Here is a 19282-nt window from a genome sequence, read left to right on the forward strand (position 1 = left end):
GTTCCTAATAAATCTAAATCCCTGGTCCTTACTCTGTCATCTCATCCATGCATTGAAATCCTGCAGGTCTGCTTGTCTGTGCGTGTAGAACTGGAAGCATTTCAGAGAATACTACCATGGAGGTCCTGGACTTTAACTTCTCACTTAGCAGCCTAAATTTTGCCTCTAGGACATCTCCCCTACCTTTACCTATGTCATTGATACCTACATGTACCCCAACTACCAGCTTCTCCCCAGCACTGCACATAGAGCTACTCAGATGTCTCAAGAGGTCTGGATGTGCACAGACATCCCATCAACCTTACCCAGTAGGGTTACCACTGGATATCTAATGTTAAAAGTTTGCACCCAGCTAAAGATGCAGCAGTGTTCTCAATTCCGCAGTTTACACAATAACAGATCAAAACTATTGAAAATACCACAGGTGTTTGCCCACCAACACAAAAAGCCCACCACATGTGTGTGAGAGAGAGGGTTTGAGTCATGCCAGAGTGAGGAGAGGTGTGATGATATCAATCTAATCTATGTGTGGTTACTCTCTACTATCTGTTGAAGTGAGGTGACTGTAGTGGAGTTGCCTTGCGGTTGGGGATGCCTGGGGCTTGCCCTGGGAGGGTGGGGTTGCATTTCAACAGTAGTATCCCTGCATCAAGGATGCAGAGCCTATGGGTTTTTTCTTTTTAAATTACGCACACATTCAGACTGAACCAGCGGCGGTGAAAACCCGCGCCAGCCACCGAAGGGCCCTGTGCGTGTCCCTAACTCACATTGCTGTTGACTACCTGGTGTAACTCTCCTGCCCTGCCACCTGTCCGCTCCTCCCCGAACTCCGGACTCTCAAGGCCTCTCCGTGGCCAACTCGGCTGGCTGGAGCCCGGGACCCGACGGCTGGGGTCGCGGTGCGGCCTCGTCCCACCTCAGGCGCCTGCAGCGCGGACTCTTCGCACCGAAGAGGGGGGCAAAGGGTCCCCGCGTGCTCCAGTGACGGTCGGGCGAGCCCCGGAGCTACAGAGACGCCCCCTGCACAGGCTACAACCTCCCCGCTAGGCCCACCGCTTGGCCGTTGTTATAGCAACTGCAGGAAGGCTGCTCCCCGCCCCCCTTCCTCCTCTCGCGAGAGCGCCTCTGGCAGCAGGCGGAGCAGGCGCCGGGGTGAGCTCATCCCGGGAGCTGGGGAGGGAGCGCAGCGCGGAGGCTCCTGCAGCAGTCGCAGCAACTTTGTTGGGTGAGTTCAGAGCGGGAGCTGGGCAGGTAGCATGGAGCCTGCGGGGGCAGGACCCGCTCCTCGTCCCTCAGCCCCTAGCTTTGTGGGGGGGCCTGCGTGGAGCTCGTCCTGAGCTGGAGAGAGGCACCCTGTTCCCCTTCCCGACCCACCAGCCCGAGCCTGGGGGAGAGTGAATGGAGCTGATCGTGAGGAGACAGACCAGACCGGCCGGCCCGCTTCCCTAGCCAAAGCCGCCTCCTCCGCAGTCTCCAGAGTTTGGTGGTGGGGAGGGTCCTGGAGAGAACTGGCCACTTATGGGGAGAGACCCCTCCAAGCCTCTTAATTTAATCTCTTTATCTCCTTCCCCCATCCCTGGGTCAGTTAGACCCTGGCCCCCAAAACTGCCATGTGTACGTGGGGAGTCCTCGAGCCTTGCGTGGCACTGACCCCGCGAAGAGCATGTCCTTGTACCCCATCTCGCTGTCTTTTGCTCTCCCCCCAGATTTTTGTGGGGCAGGTCGTGGAGCGCTGATGTATTGATTCTATGCGAGGAGAGGATCGCTCTTTCTCTGCCCCCCTCCCCGGCTTTAACAGCCCCAAGACGATCAGGGAAAAAGTCCTGGGGCTCTGACTGGAGCCGATTTCCGATGAGACAGGCGGAGGAGGAAAAAGAGGGGGTTGGACATGAGGATTCCTCACACTCAGTCACCCTGCCCCCAACTTAAACAAGAGAAGGAGAAGCAGCAATATTAACTTGGCTTTTCTACCCCCACCTTCTTCTGCTGCTTCTTGGATACCTCCTTTTTCAGCAAAAAGTGGCATGGACTTATTCCCACCCCACCCCCCCAATGGTATTTTTCCTCTATGAACAAAACTGAGGGAGGTGGTGGTGGAAGGAGGAGGTGCAGTAGTGACTGCTTTTGTGTATATGTGTGTTTTCTCTTTAGGAAGGGGAACGTCGAATGGGAACGGCTCTAAACGGTCCCAAGGAGGGGAAGAAAGGAAAAGGGGGTAAGCTCTTTTAAGTGAACCAAGGCTCAGGTTGCTCTGAAATGACAATAGGAAATGATGATTTAGGCAATATACCCATTACTTATAGTACTGCATGTACTATTTAAGGAAAGCAGTAAAACATTAAATACAAACAAAAAACATTTCTTAAATTTTACATTTCTCTTCAGGTGCCTTACTGAAATCAGAGAGCAATCACTGGGGCGGGATATAATCTGATTTTTAGGCTGTTTCCACTATAAGAAGTGAGTTATTTATTTGGTGCTATAAGTATACAAGTAGCTTTACTTTTTATTCATTTTGTTAAAAGCCAGCTTTTGCTTTGTAGTTGTTTTGAGTCTGTTTTGACACCACAATAATGATGATTAGCTCATTTGAAGGCAGTGCCGATAATCTAAATGTTTATATCCTTGGTAAGGGAGTGGAGGAATGAAATGTTTGGAGGTGGTTAATTTCTTTCCTTGAAGTCTGGAGAAGTGAAATACAGGGGATGCCTTAAACTGGATCTCATGGAATAAGGTAGTTGTTGTGTTTGTGTTTGAGGAAAACCAGGTAAAGAGACAAAAGAGGAGGGGGCAGACTTCAACCTCATTCTTCACCCTTTTCCATTTTATATTTTCAAAACTAGTGACATTGAATTTCTCACTGTATATCTTTTCATGAATAAAATATACACATACACTGACCAATTATAAGGTTGATCATGTTCATTTAATGAGGAATGCATCTATTCATTTCTGATAAAGCAGCAGTACAAAAAGGGGAATTGCTCAACTTAAAGGAAAATCTCCTTGTGTAACCTTGACTACTGTGTGTGTGTGACTTTTTACATGGAGAAGACATTTTTTTCTAAAATGTGTGTGTGCATTTCTGTGAGTAGTACTGCTCACAAGATTTCTTTATCTACACTGAATATTTTAGTAATGCTGTTTTTAATTAATCCCTTAACGCATGCAGGCCGAAGTGTATCTGTGAGCTGTGTCCTTAGCTGATAATACAATGTAAATTTGCTTTTAGGGGGCGGGAGGTGAAGGTGTCAGATTTCATTAGATTCCAGCTCTATCTGGGTGAACTTAGATTGGTGTTTCCTCTAGAAAGCAATCCTTTCATGATGAAACTCTGACTCAGACCCTTGACCATTGTGACTGCTACGTGGGAGTGAAGTGTTAACTTTCTTAAGGTTAAATCATAAAGCAATTTTCTAAGGAGAAAATTGCTTGTAGTCAGCATAAGTGTTGATCGAATAGCATATGATTGTCGTCTTGTTTGATGGAAAGTTTGGTCATTATTTTCTATTTAGAAGGTGCAATCAAGCCAAACTAGCTCCTTCCCCCCCTCCTTTTGGGAGGATCAGAAAAGTGGAAATAATGAAGCAAAAGTTTGCGTTAGAAGTGTCAGAGAAATGGTTTAAACATTGTATTTCACTGTCAAGGCTTTCATGCCTTAGGCCATCAGATCTCATACCAGTCATTGAGTCAGAAACACAATGTGGGAATTTGAGATTTTTTGCTGGTAATACAAAAAAGCACATTGCATTTCCTTTTTTAATTAGTGTTTTTTTTTTTAATGGGAGCTTTCATTGAATTCAGGAAGTAGAAGTGTCTGAATTACATGACAGACATTATTTGAATAATGAATTCAATCTTCATAACAATAGATAATTAGGAACAGAAAAATTTAAGTTGCCTGTGTAACTGGCTTACACATGGTCAGTTGATTAAGGAAAATGTACTTAGCACGTTGCTCAGCAATGCATTGAGTAGGTGCTACTGCTGTTAATTTCTGTTTAGTTGTTAGTATTACTAGTTCAGATGGAAATACGTGGTTAACAGTTACGGCTCATGAAAGCTTATGCTCAAATAAATGGGTTAGTCTCTAAGGTGCCACAAGTACTCCTTTTCTAGTTACGGTTAAGTGAATCTTTTATATTGCAAGGTGACAAGCAAAATGGGGTCACTGGCTGTGACTTAAATGTAGGAATCTGCACAAAGGTGGGAGTTTGTGACTACTAGCAGGTGTAGATGTCAGCATCAGAATAAAGAAGTCTAACAGGGAAATGAAATTTTAATTGGGATTTGTGCACTGCTGTATTCTTCATTGGTCTTTACTATTTCTGTCTTAACATGTATGATCACTTCTTTATGATTTTCTTTTTTCGGCTTTTTTTCTGTTTATCTCTCTTGGTCTAGCAAATCTCTTTATTACTTTCTACATTTTTGTAGCTATTTTTTAAAGTCTATTTTGATAATTTGTCCAAAAATCTTACCTCCATTCCCCATGTCTTCAAAATGACTGAGAGGTTTTTCCTTGCCTATGCAGTCTCTCGCCTGCGGTATCTCAAGAACTTTGTTTGCATTCTAATGTAACTTCTCTCCTCAATCATATTAATATTTTTCAACTATATATCTGACACACTTTTAGTTGCAAAACTGTAGACTCTACTATTACTGAACATATATTTTATCTTACTAAAACAGCTATTTAATTCTGTTTTTGTTCTGCTTAGCAAGAGTATTTGGTTCAGGATTCTTGCAAACAGAGGAAAGCCAGGTGAAAAAAGGACAAGCCACTGAGAAAACAAACAAGTTACTCTACTGTGTGAAAGAGTTGAGGCCCATTTCGCTCTTTTGTATTCAGCTTTCTGTACTGTACTATAGTGTATTGATTGTATAGAAGACAAAAGCACAGCTCTCTCCATATCAATAGTTTAATCCCTTCAATAAGGGGTTTGCTGCTAACTATTCAGTTCTTTGCACTACTGATTGGAAATCCAGGGTATCCCACTGTGGTGTGGAAACAGTTGCACCATTGCCCTCATCAAAGTTTTGATCTCTCAGATTGGTTGGCTTTCTAATGTTGATATTTCCAGTGCTTTAAAAATTATTCTGATTGAACCTGCATGTTGGTTTGTTGGAAACACTATTTTATTTCGGTGTTTCTTTGGCTGTTGCAGCATCTCCCAGACTTTTAAAGTTTTTGCATTTTTTCTCAGCAACTACTGTCTACATGTTAACATGATTAACTTTTTAAACATTTATATGATGATTCCATAATATCTTTGTCCTTGCTTTATTTACTTTGAAATCAGTGTTCAGTTTATTCTTCTCTTGTTCACATGTACAGTAGCTGAACTTTTTCCAGTGCTGTGCACTGTCTATCAGAAGGCAGGATGAAGGCTTTACTGTTCTGGAATTCCTCTTCCTGAAGAAAGATTGTTTGTTATTGCTATAAAGTACCTAGTATGAAAATGGACCTCCATTGATTTCAAGTTACTTGCCATCCAGAAAAGTGCCCATATTCTTTTCCAGGTTTTAAGAAAAGGAGTACTTGTGGCACCTTAGAGACTAACCAGAAGTGAGCTGTAGCTCACGAAAGCTCATGCTCAAATAAATTGGTTAGTCTCTAAGGTGCCACAAGTACTCCTTTTCTTTTTGCGAATACAGACTAACACCGCTGTTACTCCGAATCCAGGTTTTAAGAGACTTTGCCTGAAGATTCTTTGTTAAAGGGGGTACAAACCCCAATCTGTTGTTCCTTTAGCAATGCGGCATTCTGCATTTAAAACTAATCATATGTTAAATATCCTTTTTGTTAGCAGAAAAAAATACCATGTTAGATTGTTCCACGTTTCCAGGGAGATATGACTCAGTGGCTTGACTTCAAATAGATCTCTCTAAATGGGAAATTTTAAGTATGTTAATCTTAATATATCAGTGAATTCATTTTAAATTTCTAATGATGGACATTTAAGCTGAATTTGTTTAAAGTGATATCTTATGGGATATGAAAAGCTGTGGTGGTTCTTGTTTTTAATTAAAATAAAAACCTCAAACTGTTTGGGACAGAGCTTGTACACTTTACCTTACACATGCTAGATGGATGCCTAAATATTATACCTTGAGGGTGCTGCCAAAAATGGCGATGGGACAGTGAGTTTGAGTAGCAATATTTTAGTGCCTCAAACTGGTTCTAGCTTTTTCTAAGCAGTTGCTTTGTAAAACTAATATGATTCATAGTCATTTGTTCTACCCATGGGTCCTAGATAGCAGTCACTTTGGTGTCAGTTGGGACAGCGGTTCTCAACCTTTTTCTTTCCGATGTGCTTTTTCAAGATGCTATAAAAACTCCGTGGCCCACCTGTGCCACAATAACTGGTTTTCTGCATATAAAAGCCAGGGCTGGCATTAAGGGGTAGCAAGCAGGGCAATTGCCTGGGACTCTATGCTACAGGGCTCTTCCCAAGCTACATTGCTCAGACTTCGGCTTCAGTTCCAGGTACTGGGACTTCGGCTTTCTACCCTGGGCTTCAGTGAGTCTAATGCTGGCTCTGCTTGGCCGCCCCCCTGAAACCTGCTTGCGGCCCGCTATGTGGTCCCGGACCCCTGGTTGAGAACCACTGAGTTGGGAGACCTATGAGTAGTTGCAGAGACACTGGAGTCCTTTGTCTTTGGGCTCAGAAAGAGAATCCTGTATTGGCTTACATTTGGAAGGGTGTCTACATTAACATAAGGGCTAGATACTTTTTTTTTTTTTCTTTTTAACATGGAAGCTTAAATTCTACAGAAGTTAACGAGTTTGGCCCTTTTTATTCATCTTCCTGTTTACTAATACAAGTAGGCAAGTGGGATTTTCAGACTCTGGATTGGGATCTACCATGAGCCTGTTGTGCTTAGTGTAACATTAGCTTAGTTGTTCTGAAGATTTTTTTCTTTGTGGGAATGTTCCTTAAAGAGAACTTCGTTTGAATAGAGCAAATTAATTAATTAAAAAAAATCTGCAACTGGTGAGTTTCATAATCACTAATGGAGGATCCTTTTTAGTGTTATTTCAAAGAGATCTGAATATATATATATAATATATGGAAAAACCCCTGTAGATTTGTGTGTTAGATCAAAATTCATCCTCTCTGCTTCTATTCATATTACTTTGGAAACTTAAATGCCTGGTTCAGATGCTAGAATGATAAGTATCAACCATAGAGTTTTATGTGGCTGTTCATTACTGTCAGATATATCATAGTCCTGGAAAATACAAGATTCTGTAAGACAACTTGTTTGTGTATAAATTATCTGGATTATTTTTGTGTTGAGATACGTAGTGTGTGTGTGTGTGTACTTTCAAAAAATCATGTGCTAAGTGTTATTGGGAGATGGGGGTGACCTTCTGGTTAGTGCATAGGACTGTGAGACAGGAATTCCAAGTTGTAATCCCAGCTCTGAGAGAGACTCCTTCAGTGGCTTTGGGCACAGAATTATTCTCTCTGTTTTAGTTTTCCCATCTGTAAAATTGGGATAACATTTACCTCACAGATGTTAAGGACTATTTGAGTGGTTTGAAGATGTAAAATTTAAAAATCAAATAGATCATGGGGAAAGTTCCATCTGTTGGCTTTTAAATATTGATAACTGATGTAAATATTACTGTCACACAACACATTTGCTTTTAAACCAGTTTATTCTTCTTATTGGTTTCTTTTGTCTTGGTATGAAGTACTAACTATAGTATAAATTGAGGGCATCTAAAAGGAAAAGTTGTCTTTCGAATCTGTTTATGAAGAGTTCTTTTACACTGAAACATAGTTGCTGCCTGTTGGTATCACAGTGTCAGTTTTAATAGTATCTTTCCTTCAGCCAGGAAAGTAAGCAAATATCTTGCTTCACGTCTGTTGCCTATTTTTTTGCTTAGCCAAGTACAGCTAATGGTTGCAAGAGGTGACATGTTGCTTGACAAAAAATACATGTTGCTCTTCTGTCCAGTAACTACCTAATTTTGACATAATACTGAAAAACGTTTAAGTTTTTGTGTTTTTGAAATTAAAATATATTTATTGTTGTTGAATTTGACCTGTTTTGTTTCTAAAGTCTTAAAATAACAAATTGCAGTTGTTACTTCCATGCTTAATGTAAAATAATCTCTCTCTTTGTATTTCACATAGTCACCTGAAGTATGCAGTGCAAATCTTACACCTTTTGTAGCAAGTATTTCAAAAAGAATTTGTTTTTCAACTTCCAACTTTTTCCAATCTGTCTGGTTCAGATAAATGATGGAAAAAATAAGCACTAAATTATGAAGTGGTAGTTGTAGGAATTTCTTAGCTGTCTTTTAAAAAATCCAAAGCATCTTGGTAGAAAACTTTTTGTGGCTCAGCTAAAATGCTTTGTAGTTTTTTCATATTTAGTCCATTTTGTGTGGTTTTTTTTTGCTTGGGATATCAGCAGTGTCACCGATGACTATGCACATGCTTTAATTTTGGCTGTGAGGTTGCAGACCTCTGTGGCAGAAAACCTGATTTCTTTTCTTTCATCCACTGACACCTAGGAACTACACATTTTTCTGTAAGAGGCCAATAATAAAACTTTGTCTTTTTAATGTCTGTCTTTGAGAGTTCACTTTATTGCACTATTCAAACTTCTGAAGAACTGGTGCTTGCAGAATAAAGCAAACTTCACTTGCTGTTGCATTACAAATGTGAGACCTAGTGTACCAGTAGAAAAAGGTAGATTAGAAATTAGTGGACAATAAATAATAATTTATATGCCCCTGAGAATGTGGAAAAGTAAATTCAAACTGGTAAAGAGTTTTTTGAGACTTTTTTGAGAGGTATTGTCTCAGTGCAAATAGATATTTATTTTTTACAAATTCATATAATAACTAAGATTGTCACTTCACAGGTAAACTATTATTTTAATTTAATCACCGGTAAGTATATCTTTTAGTTATTGTTCCGGACAACACTTCTTTACTGAATTGGCAGTCTGAATTCTTTAGACTGTAAGAATGAACTACTCAGTTAAGGAGCAATGCTATTTGGAGTCTATATTTCCCCTTCTCCTTAGTCCTTTTAATTAACTTACATTTGCCTGGAACTGTTTAATTGGATGGTGGCAAAGGAGATATTTGTGCATGTCTCATGTAAGTGGATACTGCACTCTGCAGAGTAAATGTTAGTGGGCCTGCCGGGTTTCTGCTGAATACAATCCAGGCTTCTAGTATTAAATGTATAATTTTGAAAGACTAAATTAGATTTTAAACTTCTAGGCTATGCTGAAGGACTGAATAATTCTACAAGTTTTATATGTTCTCATCCCTTAAAAAACAAAACAAAAAACCCCTAAACATCTTGAGTTCATAAATTAGTGTATCTTTTACATACTACATTACATTGGCAATATTGTTGTAGTTTCAATTCTCAAGTTGGCTAAACCTTTTATTGTACATATTTTGGTGACTTAAAAAAAAAAAAAAGGTAGACCAGCAGTTCTCAAACTTTGGGGTCCTAACCCCATTTTAATGGAGTCGCCAGGGTTGGCATTAGACTTGCTGGCACCCGGGGCTGCATCTGAAGCCGAAGTCCTGAGCCAGAGGGCTTCAAAGCCCTGGGCAGCAGGGCTCAGGTTACAGGTCCCCTGCCTGGGGCTGAAGCCCTTGTGTTTTGACTGCTTTCCCCCTGCCTCCCTGCCCAGCGCAGTGGGGCTCGGGCTTTGGCCCCCCAACCCGGAGTGGCGGGGTTCGGGCAGGCTCAGGCTTTGGTCCCCCCTCCCAGGGTCAAGTAGTAATTTTTGTTGTCAGAAGGGGGTCGTGGTACAATGAAGTTTAAGAACCTCTGAAATAGACCGTTACATTACTGTTAGTGGTTGTCAGCCGCCTGAGCAAAGAATGAAATCTGGAGAACAATTTTCAAGATAAAGCAAACTTGTGAAGGCAGAGAAAGAAAACAAATATTTTATATAAAAAGCAACTTACTTGCCCAGTTCTTGTTTTTGCATTTTCCCTCTCCAGTTATTGAAAAAGATCATGTTTGAATGAAGGCTGTCTTCCTAACTGTCCCACTAGGCTTTCTGCTGACTCCCCTGCAGTGAAGTCATCAGCTTGTATTTCACATACCTTTGTTTCCATGGAAGTTACTGTGATGTCAAAAAGTCAGCATTATATCTTTACTGCAGTATGATGCAGAAAGAGTAGAAGTGATCTTTGTTAACACACCAACGCCTCTGTTAATTAGAGGAAATTATGAAATATGTACTAAAGGAAAATGGAATTGTATGTTTTTTTCCTAAGATGAAAAGACATTTATTTTTTTGGCTTTATTAAAGGCTTGTCTACATGGGGAAATTGACTGCAATAGTTGTTGGGGAATAATTCCCCATGTGGATGCACTTATTCAGGATTAAGAGTGCCTTTTTCCGGTTTAGTTTAATTCAGTTTGGAAGCAGATTAAGCTAACCTGGAAAATGGCACTCTGTTTCCTGAAAAAGAGGGTATGTTTATACTACCACTTATGTCGATATAACTTATGCTGCTCAGGGTGTGAATAAGCCACCTCCCTGAGAGACATAAGTTACAGGGACCTAAACGCCGGTGTGGACAGTGCTGTCTTGGCGGGAGAACTTCTCCGACATAGCTGCTGCTGCTAGTTAGGGGTCGATTAATTAAGTCGATGGGAGAGCTCTCTAGTGTAGCCATAGCCAGTGTGTCCACACAGGAAGATATTGTAGAATTGCTATTCTGCTTTAAATTCCCATGTTAATTTATTGCAGAATAACCCACTCCTGTAGTCAAACCCTTAATCTTTAAACCTACTTAGATTTGTTTGTCGTTTAATAACATTGTTATGACATCCTTTAATATGAGCACTGTGGTACAAGTGTTTACTTTCAGATGTGAAAAGAGAATTTTAAAGGGCCATCAGTATACTAGGCTAAATAAAAAGAGAGACCAACCTTTCTTCCCCCCCGAACGCTAAAGGAATTATCTGTTTGATTAAATCCATAATATCCATTTTATTGTCATTCACATAAATGTTGATGCAGTCAAGATTTTTAAACTGAGTGATAACTTAGAATGACTATTAAAACAAGTGAATAGCAATGATTAGGTAACTCTTATATGACAAGATTCAATTCATCCTAGTTTAGAGCACTGTTTTGGTAAAATACAACTAGTCAAAAAAGCCATTATATGTTTACTGCCAGTTTGGTCAAACCCCAGTATTTACAAGTGAATGCTTTCACACTAGAAGCAGCTGAAAGGACATTTTGCAATTTTCTGTAGTTGGACAACTACCATTTTATTCCTTTTAATGTGTTTAATTTCAGCATCTCATTACTTACAAGGAGATATTTATCTCAAACTGCCAACAGGTTTATTCCTGTCAAGGACAAGAGAGCATACATTGTGGACATGCTCTTCAGCTTGCTCAGCAGCTGATATGGTATACAGTTCTTTGAAAACTGGAAAAACAAATACTTACTTCAGACCATCATCTGTGCAAAATCGGAAAAAAAAACCAATATGGAAGTTAGATTTTGGTTTTCTTAGTTGACTTTTATTATTTATAATATTTAAATTTCTGTAGTGCACAAGCAAGACTGATCACATACAGTCCTATCATCAATAAGTGTACAACCAAAGAAGACAAATAACCCTGTGCAGGATAGGAAGGGGAAGAGATTTTGGGTGTTTGATTTTTAAAATTGCAAATTTGTATATGTTGTAAATGTCAAGTATTCCCAATTACTTTTTAGCCTAGCCTTTATTAATGGTTGATTTCTCATGGATGTCAAAGCAGAAGGCTAGGAGATTTAAAGATGGAGAAGACAGTAGCCTTACAAACAAGTTCAGGGAGAAGACGTAAGGGGCACTGTGAAAGGAGATGTTTGTGTGGGAAGCTGACAGATGATCAGATGAGACCAGCATCTTGGGCAGATTGGGGTACGCATGATGCTTTAAGAAACAAGCAGAGAATTAGGGAGGAGAACAGTTGTGGAGGGCTTTGAAGAGGAGAAGAAGCTTGCAGTTGATGTGGTGAAAGAGGGGTATCCAGGAAGAGAGTGAGAAGTCAAGGAAATTATGTTTAGCAGCTGTGTTTTGAATCGATTGGAGAGTGGAAATATGGGTGTTAAGGAAACTGGAGGTGGTAATGAAAACAGGAGACGATGAAAATTTTGTCTGTGGTCTCTGAACTGTGGGCCATACCCCCCCTAGGGGGATATAGAGGAAAGTTTGGGGAGGGAGCAGCAGGGCCCAGGCTAGCCCCCATGGGGCTGTAGCTCTGTTCCGGTCCCAGCTGCAGCTCCGCTCTACCTCACTCCCACCCCTGCTCTGGCTACAGCTACACTTTGCTCTCTGCCCAGTTCTGGTCCCAGCCACAGCTTTACGCTGCCCCCTGCTCCATCGCCAGCCCAGCTCTGCCTCATTCCCACTCTCTCCCCAGTCCAGCTCTGCCTCTAACCCCAACTCCTTATCCTTTCCCAGTTCAGCCCCCAGCTCTGTCTTCAGCCCAATCTCCTCTGTTGAGGCAACTGTGCAGTAATTCGAGGGTAGGATAGCACGGACAGATTCTGTTACTGGTAAGTAGGGGGTGTGACAGTAAAAGTTTGAGCACTAAAAGTCTAGAAAAAGAAAAGATAGGAAGGATGTTAGAAATGTTTTGGAACAAGAAGAGGTAAGATTCGGACACAGCCTGAATGTGTGGGGCAACTGAAATGGAAGAGTCCAATGTGATCACAAAGTTACAGGCCTGAGAGATTGGGAATATTATCGTGTTAACAATGGTAAAGTGGAGAGTGAAGAGAGTTTTGGGAGAAAGATCAGGAATTTAGCTTTGGCCACGTTAAGTTAAAGTTGACAGCAGAACATCCAGCATAAGAGAGTGGAGAAACAGATATATGGCTCTTGCTGGAGGGTAATGTGGGTTTTGATGTATTCCGGTAGTAGTAGGAGATTTTTGAGTCATTTGTGTAAATATGCTTGTTGAAACTATGTGAGGTGTAAAGGAAGAAGAGATGGGGCTAAAGAGATGCTTTCCCCCGGGTTTCCCTATGGTTCCCTCTTGGAGAGTGAGAGAAGGGATGAGGAAAACCAACCAGAAGAAACAGAGGGGTGGGAGGGAAACCAGGTGAATGCTGCAAAGAACACAATCAGTTTGGAGTTTTAGCTGTTGCTTCTCTTCAGATTCTTGAAGGTAGCTCCAGCCATAGCTGATTGCTAGGCCTTGGGTATATAGTAGAACCTTTACACCCTCAGCTTCACATAGGCCTTTTCCTATTATGTTTAGATGATGCAATGGCTAAAACATATGTGCTGCCTTATACTAGAGCTGTTGCTATCACCACTGTTGCAGCTCATTTCTGTAAAAAGTGCTAGTGTAGATACTGGTTTAAGGACTCTAACGCTGTTTAATGGTTTCTCATTTACAGTTATTTTAAATAGATCTGGGAATTGGATAGTCATCTTGAGGTACCAGATATAAAGTTATAACAGTGGATAATGAAGAAGGTATATTTGTTTTTGTGTGACCTTCTATATTCCATTTACCTTCTCTATATGGAGCAAGAGTAGAGTTTCTGATGCAGTGCTGTGCTATTTCAGTAACATTTTACAGGTGGCAACAAAAGTTCTTGGCTATGCTACAGTATGTGGGTGTTACATGCATATGCTTGCAGCTAAAGTAATTAAGCACCATTGAGAGCTAACATTTTAAAAAATCAAGTAATTATATGCACAATATGATGCAGAGTACCCCTGTTTAAGTTGTGGTTGGTTTATGCATCTACACTGTTCAACTGTAGCTGATAAATCAAGTAAAAAATCCTTTCCATTTTAGGGGCTTAGAGTTGTTGCCAAGTAAAAAATACTTTTTGAATGCATGCTTTTTTTAAAGAAAACTGATATCCTTACTTGTGTAATTAATAAGTTACTGTGTATTATATTTGCATCGCTTGATTTTCAATGCAAATATTTCTATTTAAAAAAAATAAGGAATAGCAACAGGTACCTTCTTTGCTGTCACCTTCGTGCTGAAGTGTAGGTGAAAAAAGCTCTTGACGTTTTGGAAAATCTTTTGGCCTCTTACAGGCATGTCTACATTACAGCCCTAAGTCTCCCTATGTTAGGTCCACATTACCCTCCTTCTGTTGGTGGTGCGTGTCCTCACCAGGAGTGCTTCCACTGACTGAAGAGGGGCAGTGTGGTGGGTGAGAGCCATGGCTCTTAGTTCCGTGTGGCTCCCCGTTGGGAGCCCGGCCCCCCCCCACCCCCCGGCTCTTGGCTCTCCGTTCCCAGCTGGAAGTGGGGAGCCTCTGGGCTGCAGCCTGGTTGGGAGTGGGGAGCTGGGGTAGCCGTTGTCCAGCTTTGTCGATTTCATGGCTCCATGCTGGAGCAACCAACAGCCAATGTAAGTAAGGCAATGTCTACAAAGATGCTGTGTTGCCCTAACTACCCCAACATAAATTCGATGCCTCTCATGGAGGTGCAGTTATTTTGTCGATGTAGTAGGGAGCCTACGTTTGCAGGAGAAGGCAGTAGTGTGTATATTGACCTAATTAGGTTGATGTAAGCTGCCTTACATTGACCTAACTGTGTAGCATAGACCTGGCCTTAATCAAGTGTCTTTGGTACCGAGAACATAAGACAGCAAAGCTTGGTGTCTGTGGAGTGTATCTTTTTCCAAAGGCAGAAACCAAATCTGTGCTAACCATGAAGTGCCACTGCTGTTTGGTTGGTATATCTGTTGGTCCTAAAAGTCATTAAGGTGTGTATGTATAGTATGGGCAAAACTTGAGGATATGAGTTGTCATTGTTTCTAATTCAGTTATTAACTTGTATTTAAAGGTTTCTTTGCGTTGGAAAAGAAATCAAGTAGACTGCAAAGGTCCGTAGCTGTACTATAGTGTAGCCCTTCACAAATATGTCTGATCCATGCTTATTAATGATGATTGAATATCTGTTTGCAGTGTTGTAGCTGTGTTGGTCAAGGATATTAGAGAAACAAGGGTGGGTGTGAATAGCTATCTCTGGAATTAAACACAACAGTTGTTTTGCACAACAGTTTAAGATAAGAGAAGAATATTTTAGTAGGTTTAAAATATAAAGAGAAATGAGACTAGCCAACTAATTACCAAATTGGAATTTAGTCAAGACCCTGAAGCTAACATCTGTGTATTTTGTGACAAGTGCCAAGAGATTTTCATTGACTTCATGTGCTCAGGACCCTATTTCTACGTTTTATCCAGAAGGTGGCATCTCCTACAGAATAGCATGTTGCCCTGTGGCCTCATGTTTGGGTATTGGTTCAGTACTGATTTAGCCTGATCTTGTTCACTTATGAGTGTTACTGAGAGTGCATTCTGAGATGGCATTTATTTTTGTTTACATTTCTATAACACTCATCACTATAGCACATCTCACTCATTACAGAGTTTAATCATCACAACATCCTTGTGAAGTATGGTAATAGTATTTTTCCCCTTTCAAAAAATAAGCATACTCAGATACCAGTGTTGTGTGACTTGCCTATAGGGTGCACAGGTAACCTGCAGAGCCAAGAATAGAACTCAGAGTTACTGACTTCCATTCTTTTGCCTGATTAGTGACTAAGATTAGTAGAATAATGTTCCAACATAATATGTGGTGGTGCTACAAAATGTTATATTAAGTAACTCAATAAACTGCTTTGGGCTTTCTTTGCCTGCTAAGATTCTCATTCTTAGTTTGATAGTAAACTATTGTCATACATCTTGAGCTGTAATAATAAAGTGAGACACACAGTATATAAAACTGCAGAATGAACAGAGCAAGCTGATGCATGCAACAAATAGGACCATGAGGAATCTGTAAACCTGAAGTGCATTTATAAGAAACTGTCAAACCAAAGGCTGTCAGAAGTACATGTGTTTTAAAAAATTAAGCTAAATCAGGATATAACTGGGATAAATATCCAATAAAAACTGGGAAGTTTTGTTTTACAAGTTGCATTTTGACCACCTTTTGGTGTTCAAGAAAAGTTGTATTAAATTAGATTTAAAGTACTGTCTGGCTGCACTGAAATGTGTGGTCTATTAAAACCCTGTGCTGAGCCTTGTTAAAAATGACAAATGAGCCTCATGTTGTAACTCAACATTTTCCCCATTTTAGTTGGTAGCCTACTGTATGTATATGCTTGGATAGTATTGTTTTTAGTTTTAAGTCCCACTAGCACAACTTACTACATTGCTGGAAGCACATTCTCATAAAACATCCTGAGATGGCTGTATTGCTGGAAATGAATTGCTATGCTGCATGGTGACTTGGGGGTTGGTTTAACTCAAACGTTATTAAAGTCTTAGGTCTGCATAGATGTGCACATGTCATTCCTCTAAAGTTTATTTGGAGTATTAGAGAAGTTCACAAAGAGATTGGGTGTTAATTTCCCATGGAAGCCTTTTCTGAATACTACCAACTGAGAAGTATTTTATGAGATTTTGCTTCAATGAAGCACCTATAAACAGATATTTTTGTTTTGCATATATCTGTCCTCAGACTGCAGCATGAGTAATCTTCCTTTCTTAAAGTGTTTTGATGTTAATATAGAAGAACTTTTTTCATTGTCCCTGAGTGGAGATGCATAGGCTGAAATTTGAAGGTTAGTAAGTATGCTTTTGTGGTTCTGTACACCCTGATCCCTTGCCTAAGATCTGATACAGAACTCATTGAAGTCAGGTGGTTCCAAGACCTCTTCTATCAGCACTTCAATCTGGGACAGTTCCTCAGATATGTCCCCTAAAAAGAATGGCTCAGATGTGGGAATCTTCCTCACATGCTCTGTGGTATAGACTGATCCAAAGAATTCATTTAACTCTTCCGCAATGGCCTTGTTTTCCTTGAATGCTCCTTTAGAACCTCAATCGTCCAGTGGCCACACCGATTGTTTGGCAGGCTTCCTGCTTCTGATATACTTAACAAAATTTTTTTTGTCATTTTTTGTCTTTTGTTAGTTGCTCTTTAAATTCTTTTTGGCCTGCATAATTGTGCTTTTACACTTGACTTGCCAGAGTTTGTGATCCTTTCTATTTTCCTCAGTATGATTTGACTTTGAATTTTTAAAGTATGCCTTTTTGCCGCTAACCACCTCTTTTACTCTGTTTAGGCCCAAGAGGGGAATATAGCGGAAGCACTCAGTAACTTTTTACTTTTAACTACAGTGCTACTGTAGTGGGTTTCATTGGTGTTCCCCGCCCCGCCCCCCACAAGGATGTTACATTTAATTACATTATGATCACTCAGTTTGGCCATCTCTGTCATTCCTATATATTTTATTATACCCTGGTATTACCACATCCCCATTGATTATCAAAGTTCCACCCACTTTCTGTGATGCCTATTATATCAATATCCTCATTTAATACCAGGAACTCAAGTTCACCCACCTTAGTATTTAGACTTCTTGCATTGTATACAAGCACTTATAAAATTTTTGTCAATATTTAATTGTCTACCTTCATGTGATGTAATTGAATCGGACTCTGTTTCATATGATTGTTTCCCTTCAGTTCCTACCTGTGTTTTATCAACTTCTGCTGTTTCTTTGTTAATACATCTATCTAGATGTCTTGAGGTCCACAACTTTCATAGCCGGTAGGCAATTCATGATGTGGTTCTTCTGGTCCTCACAAAACCAACTACCTGTATTTCTCATAATCAAATCCCCCAATTATTATCACCTGTCTTTCCTAATAACTGGGGACCCCTCCCCAGGATGGGGAGCCTCGGTGTGAGAAGAAACCATGACGACATCTGGAAGGAGGATCACCAATATAGGATCATTTCCCTCTGCTCCAGCTTGATGCTTTCCTTCCCCAAGACATTCATTCTCCTGAATATCACAGAGGCTGTCATCGTGGGGGTGGAGCCATTTTACTGTGTGCTGGAAAGTCTTGTGTATATACCTCTCTGTCTCCCCTGGCTCCTCCAGTTCAACCACTTTGGTCTCAAGTGCCCATCCTGTCTCTCTGACGGGGTATGAACTACTTGCCCGAAAGGCACACACATGCTACCTTACCACAAGGCAGGTAATCATACATGCTGTATTCAGCACAATAAAATGAAAAGGAGTACTTGTGGCACCTTAGAGACTAACCAATTTATTTGAGCATGAGCTTTCGTGAGCTACAGCTCACTTCATCAGATGTATACCGTGGAAACTGCAGCAGACTTTATATACACACAGAGAATATGAAACAATACCTCCTCCCACCCCACTGTCCTGCTGGTAATAGCTTATCTAAAGTGATCAACAGGTGGGCCATTTCCAGCACAAATCCAGGTTTTCTCACCCTCCACCCCCCCACACAAATTCACTCTCCTGCTGGTGCTAGCCCATCCAAAGTGACAACTCTTTACATAATCAAGTCGGGTTATTTCCTGCATAGATCCAGGTTTTCTCACATCCCCCCCACCCCCATACACACACAAACTCACTCTCCTGCTGGTAATAGCTCGTTTGTGTGTGTATGGGGGTGGGGGGGATGTGAGAAAACCTGGATCTATGCAGGAAATAACCCGACTTGATTATGTAAAGAGTTGTCACTTTGGATGGGCTAGCACCAGCAGGAGAGTGAATTTGTGTGGGGGGGTGGAGGGTGAGAAAACCTGGATTTGTGCTGGAAATGGCCCACCTGTTGATCACTTTAGATAAGCTATTACCAGCAGGACAGTGGGGTGGGAGGAGGTATTGTTTCATATTCTCTGTGTGTATATAAAGTCTGCTGCAGTTTCCACGGTATACATCTGATGAAGTGAGCTGTAGCTCACGAAAGCTCATGCTCAAATAAATTGGTTAGTCTCTAAGGTGCCACAAGTACTCCTTTTCTTTTTGCGAATACAGACTAACACGGCTGTTCCTCTGAAACCTGTCACAATAAAATGGATAGCCTCTGCTGCTAGACTTCTGCCTGCATTATTTTAACTTCTGCAGCTTTTTTGGGGGGGGCTGGGTTGGGGAAGTGTATGTTGGCTTAAGTTTAGGGAATATTAGGTGTATTTGGCACTCCCACTCCCCCTCTAAACTTCCTCACAAAACTCCTGTTTGCTGCTCCTGTTCACTAGCTCCTCTCGTTGCTATGGAGATGGCTTTTTAAACCCCTGTTTTATCTGAGTAGCTCTGGTTAACATATCCTAAAGGGATTAGGGATCAAAGCCTGGTTAAGAAGCTCTCAATCTTGCCTACCATGCCACTAGGCTGAACAGGACACTCCCTCCCCACAATGGACCACATTATAAACTTCCATCAAGCAGACACATTTCAAGCAA

The 19282-nt window shown here is 40.9% G+C and overlaps 1 protein-coding gene across 4 annotated transcripts in view; it reads left to right on the forward strand.

The window, feature by feature from the left end:
* Nucleotides 1-1140: 1140 nt before the first annotated feature.
* Nucleotides 1141-19282, forward strand: part of SIPA1L1 (signal induced proliferation associated 1 like 1) — a 389217-nt gene continuing 371075 nt past the window's right edge. For all 4 annotated transcript variants that reach the window (XM_048852811.2, XM_048852810.2, XM_048852815.2 and 1 more), the window contains exons 1-2: nucleotides 1141-1225; nucleotides 2152-2215. The gene's annotated coding sequence lies outside the window, so the exon portion shown is untranslated. The remainder of the gene's footprint in view (nucleotides 1226-2151; nucleotides 2216-19282) is intronic.

This window comes from Caretta caretta, chromosome 6 (assembly GCF_965140235.1).
Source record: "Caretta caretta isolate rCarCar2 chromosome 6, rCarCar1.hap1, whole genome shotgun sequence".
In the NCBI taxonomy this organism is placed as follows: domain Eukaryota; kingdom Metazoa; phylum Chordata; order Testudines; family Cheloniidae; genus Caretta; species Caretta caretta.